Raw genomic sequence first — 6085 nt, forward strand, 5'->3', positions numbered from 1 at the left:
GGCCAATATAAATAATGCACCTTTTCATGAATTGTATTTAATCCATATTTTGTTTTAAAAATATTTTGATAATATATAAAGAGTCTGAATGTATCTATCATTTTAGTTGCGGATCTTAAAAGGTTGAGCCATGCCTAGAGGAAGATAGGAGGCAGAGATTTATTTAATGTAAAAATTTATCTACAGCATAAATATTCCGAAATTTAATTGTGTATATCTTTGCTGATGACAGCATTACTTATATATAAAGTGGATACTGGGAAATTATAATATTTTTTCAAAATGAATGTATCATATGAAATATGCAGATAATAAAGAGATTTTATCATCGCTGCAAACTGGGATGGCTTTGCATTTGATTTGTGTCATTCTAGGTTCATACAATATGAGACCATGATTATAGCTGTCATTGTTTCACTCCCGATAACTGCACTTTATATATAATACAATATGCTTACAGTCTAAACAACTGTTATATGGGGGTTAACTTTACATTTGTAACAGATTGAATATTCTAGCTACTATTTTATGCATATAACATATAAACAGGACCGCAGAGAGGGGGAGAGAGGGTACTAATTACCCAGGCTCGGGATTGCTGGAGGGGCCTGGCGGGGGCCCTGGTCGGACCCCCCCCCCTTCCCCCTCCGTCCCTCCTGGGCAACAGCAGCACACACCTCTACAGCATGTGCTGTGCTGACAGCAGGCTCAGCATGAGCGTCTCACTGACAGCGTAAGAGCTCATGCTGAGCCTGCTGTCAGCACAGCACGTGCTGTAGGTGTGTGCTGCTGCTGCTGCTGAGGGGGCAGGGGGACAATAACAACCTTCCTCGACTTTAGAGTGTTTTCCCACCGCCTTTACACATTTTGTGAGTGTGGCCTAATCGCAGGAGATGGTCACGCCTCACACAATTAGGCCACACCCCTAAAATCCGCTTCCCTGTATATAAGAGCAGATTTAGAGTTACCGTAGGAGCAAATCCAGGTACTGGGTGCAAAATCTGAACTTATGCAACATGGCTTGTTCATCTGCTCAGCCACAAATTTGCTCCTAATTTTGACATGTTCTTGATCTGTTCATATTACAAAACGCTACACATATAAATACTTGAAAAGTAAATCATTACATTAGATATGTGCAATTCTGTTTCCTGAAATATGAACACACTAAAACTTAGGGGTTTTGAGACAAATCAAGTACAAGTTCGGAATCACTTTTGGGTTCCGAGTGCAACTGAATCCCAGATCGGGTCTGTTGTCACTAAGGACACTTAAGTTTAAAAGCCAAACTCAGAGTTTGGATTGCATGTAAACAGATTAAAATTACATCATTTTTAGCAATTAGAATGAAAACCCAAACATCTGTACATTATATACAACGCTGCATATCTAAATAACAATGTAAAGTAATGTGCATAGTAGAAAAAAAACCTTATGTCCAGAAGCAGACCAACTGAGCAGTTTTAAATATATTTATTAATTAATCATTAATAAAAACAAAACGCAGATTGAAAGTTAAACATTCACACGTAAAACAGGTATTTACTGTATGACCCAATGTATGTAATAGGATCATTCTCATGTATTTGCATCATTGATTATTAGAGCAAGTTAATATTTTCCTTGATGTAACACCTATGTGCATGGCTTATTCAAGACCAGTAGACGAGTACTAGGTAGTGCCCCAAATTACTTTTGTTCAAGTGGGAAAAGCGATGCAGGCAAAAAGATAAGTGTCAGGCAGTGCTTTCATGATGCTACTGGTTGCTTCTCAGTGACAGACCAAGAGTATCACTGACACAGAGGTGAATCATTTGCCATTATCACAACACAATGTAATAAGAGCATTGGAGGCCTGGCTAATAGGTGCATAAGTGTCGATGCTGCATGCAGTTGGCTAATGTTTTATGTCTGTGGCTCTGCACCTGCACAGTGTATGCATACTGATTGCTACTGTGTATAGAAGCAACATAGTTTTGGATAGAAGAGTTATGGATATCAGTGGGCATTCCTTTGATGTAATAATATGTCGGTGGGCTTTGCAAGAATCAGGCCCAGTATGCATTTGCACAGGGGACTGGTGTTTATTTAACTGTGCATGTGCATAATGGTTTATGCGCATGTGCAGGGTCCCTGTGCGAATGGCCACAACTTGCATAGTCGCAGAGCCGTTTGCCCGTAGCGGTGTGAACTGGGGGGGGGGGCGGACATCCATGGGAGCTCCACACAATGGCGGACTATAGATGAAATCATTAGTCAACCATCGAATGATTTCTCCACCAGCGGGCACATGCAAGGGGATGTGTCTTCGGTGCAGACCACTGTGTTTAACCCAAAATGTAAACAAAATACAATGTTTTCATATAATTGGTTTTACATTTCCATGTTAAACACACTTAGAAGTGGCAGATTTTAAAATCTACCCCAGAGTCTCTTAGTAATTGTCAACTATTATTTTACACACCCCACTATCTTGTATGATACACTTTTTCAAGAAAGGTTAAATCTTCACTTTTTAAAAACCTTTAATCCTAACAGGAAGATTTAATGCATGTTCCACTTAAATACCCTATGTTCTGTCATAGAAAACCTTTTTTCTAATAACAGAATAATTGTGTATGAATGACTAAAGGAATAGTTACAGTTTGATATCAAGATTGTGGGTTGATTTAGTTATCATCACTCCTAGCTGATCTTAAACGGTGGGGTCATTGAATTATTAGACATTTATATTGACAAATACACACATTATGAAGCGCTTTACAGAGAATTCACATCAGTCTCTGGCCAAATGAAGCCTAAGGGGTGGCGACCTCCTCTTGCATCCTAAATAACGGTCTGCTTTAAGGCATTGGCCATTTTGCAAGTGAAATTCTAACAGGAGGAGTGCCGGGACCGCAGTCAGGAGGATCTGCTGGTCCCGGCAGGCAGCAATGGACCAGGAGGTGGAGGTGAGAAGAATGTTGCTACATTACATGTTACTAGTGTCTGCAGGTAAAGACAGTGCTTGCTCTGGCTTTCCTGCTAGATCGTGGGGCTTTGCCTATTAAAAATAGGCAAAGCCCTGCTCAGCACAATCGCTCAGCTATCAGTGTCGCAGTGTGCATTGTGGGTGAACCGTGGGTGCCCCGGGATGTGTGCTGAGCAATCGTGATTAAGCACGTCGCTTAGCAAAATAGCTGGGTCGCACTGTGTGTACGGGGCTTTACAATCAGTATTCACTATCAAATGGTTACATTTTGCAAACTAGGGTTCAGTTTTGTCAGAAGTCAATTAATCTACTAGTACAGTATATTTTTGTAATGTGTGACGAAAACAGAATGCCCGGAGGAAACCTGCAAAATCATGAAGAGAACATACAAATACAGTATCTCACAGATATGACCTTGGTTGGAATTCAGCCTACAGTAGTGCAATGAGACTTCAAAGCAAACCACTGTCCCACCATGTAAGCTGTCTTAAGCATGATTAAAACCTATCCTTATTGAGGATCATGTAAACATCTTTTGTTTTTCCAGCAGATGACTGTCATTATCGTCTGTTTGGCTATTGATTGACCATTAAGAAGTAAATACTGGACAACTTCTTATTAACTGGTCAGTAGGTCCAGGGTTTAATGATTAAGGGGAAGATTTATCAAACCTTGGAGAGAGATCAAGTGGAGAGAGAGATAGAGTGCCATCCAATCAGTTGTTGACATTTTTTAAACACAGCATGTAAAATGACAGAGGGTGATTGGCTAGTAATTTATTTCTCACAAAACATTTTTTTTCAAGCTTTGAAAAATCTCCATCAAAATCTATACAATTGTGTTATAGACTACATGTCCTGTTGAAAGAAAGATTTAAGCATTGACAATGAGACATTTTCAGACATGTTCTGAATATACAGTGTACAGTACATAGTCTTATTTGGATCTGCAGAAATCAGTTTAGTTTCTATAATTCTAGGTTTGCTTTACTGCATTGGAAACGATTTAGATGATAGAGTTAGGTAATTATACTAATCTCTCTGGAAAAAATCCAATTAATCCTACATTTTTCATGTGTTCTAAATACATTTATGTATTTGATATTTACCAGGTACATTAACATAATGTCTGGAATGACTTCTCGTAAAGGTACTAGTTGGTCTATTAATAGGTAATCTAGTTGTTTAGTCTGTAATTTTTTTTTTCTATTTAGAACAATGGCGTCCTAGATACCCACACCCATTTCACATTGATCCTTTTCCCTATGTGGTGTAGTAAGTGTACTGTTTATATAGGAAAACGTTTCACAACTAAATTTTATTGCATTCATTGGAAAAAATGTATACACATGAGGTCTCATGATATTAAGTGCATTAAAGTCTAAAGGATTTACATGGGTACACGAAACACTATAGAACAGCTAATCAAATATGATAATAAGGGGATATAAAAAGTAGCACAAAAATGCCAAGGGACAATGTATGAATGACATTGCTTTTGCAAGTAACTGTATCTTAGTTTGTTACTATTCCTATCACTTTCCTCCTGCTTATTGCAATCTTATCAATTATGTTTTATGATTTGACTTTTAAGTAGTTTATTTTGGTAAATGGTTATCACTATAAATGCTACATTTATTTTTCGTACTTTTACCAATTTACCAACACAGAAGAGACACCTTATACACCCATTGCTCTTTACAGATCCTTATTTAATTATCATATGCTGAACATGTAGACCTACTGATGTAATTTCCCCTTCTCATCATTTCCTGCTCTGCATAATAAAATATGAATTTCTGCTTTCTAATTAACTCAGTCAGATCAATTTATAGACTAACTGGCTCCTAAAGCAAGGATTGGCGATGCTCCCCCTCCTTTCTACAAGTAGCTTTTTTCTAATCAAGTCATTGCTATATGATATTTGTATATATGTAACATTTTATAAGATAGTGATAAGCTCAATTCATGTGCATTGTATATGGGTTAGGTCTTTTAGATCTACAGTATCTAGGTCTACATTCAAATGGTAGACAGGGCAAAAAGGTTAACAGTAAAAAGGTTGACAGGGTCAAAAGGTCAACAGTCAAAAGGTTGACAGGGTTAAAAGGTCAACAATGAAAGGTTGACATGAGTTTGTCATGTTTTTTTAGCCGACAAAGGGCGACATGAGTTTTTCCTGTTTTTGATGTCTATGTTGACATAGGTCAGCATGGACACCATATAAGTGTACCGCATCCCCTTGCATGATTTCCTGTGCTCACCATGCTTCGGGCAAGGTGCTTTGTGAGAAGTTTGACAGTCCACACACAAGATCTTGTCACCCGTTTTTTAACCCTAAGGAAGGATTAAAGGTAGGAACTGTAGAGTGATTGACAGGTTCGGATAAATCCTAAGTGTGTGGACTATCAAACTTCTTAGAATCCTGAATTATCCTCCTTTGTATTTTATTGTGAATTATTTTTTAACCATTTGTATCTTTGAATAAATGTGTTTTTTAAACAAGAAGGATTTCAAAGATACCTTGATGGGAGTTGAAAAACACAGCACATCGTGAGTACGGGTATGCCACCCATGTATTGATAAAAGAAACCATTATATGTATAATCGCATCTCGCATGTGTAAGTGAGGTGCGCATTCCATTAGGCAGCCGATTATATTTCAGAGGAAAGAATATTACTATAGATATACACATTGCAAATTTCTTTCTTATATTTCATATCCAAAAAATTGGAAAATTGATCCTATGAGAATTCTCCATCCGAATTGGAAAGAATTTTGATATTCCAAATCGCAGAAAGGAAGTATAACATCATTACTTTCACTCACTCTTTCTGGTGCCCGCACAAGGGAAGCGCTTAGTCTGGTTCACTACCCCCTTTTTTAAACATAATGTGGCATTTTAATCACAATCTATGTGTCCCCACATTGGTTTTACTTTTAAATAAAGTTATGTTGGTGTTACAGTGAAAAAGTTGACACATGTCGACTTCTGTGAATTGAGTGCACTGCTTTTTAAAGTATACAAAAACACTTACTGAATGGGTGTAGATGGTTATAAAATAACTACCTTGACATATATAAGCAGGTCTTAGAATGAATCTTACCTAAAAT

This window comes from Crinia signifera, chromosome 3, assembly GCF_055691185.1.
Source record: "Crinia signifera chromosome 3, ASM5569118v1, whole genome shotgun sequence".
Taxonomy (NCBI): domain Eukaryota; kingdom Metazoa; phylum Chordata; class Amphibia; order Anura; family Myobatrachidae; genus Crinia; species Crinia signifera.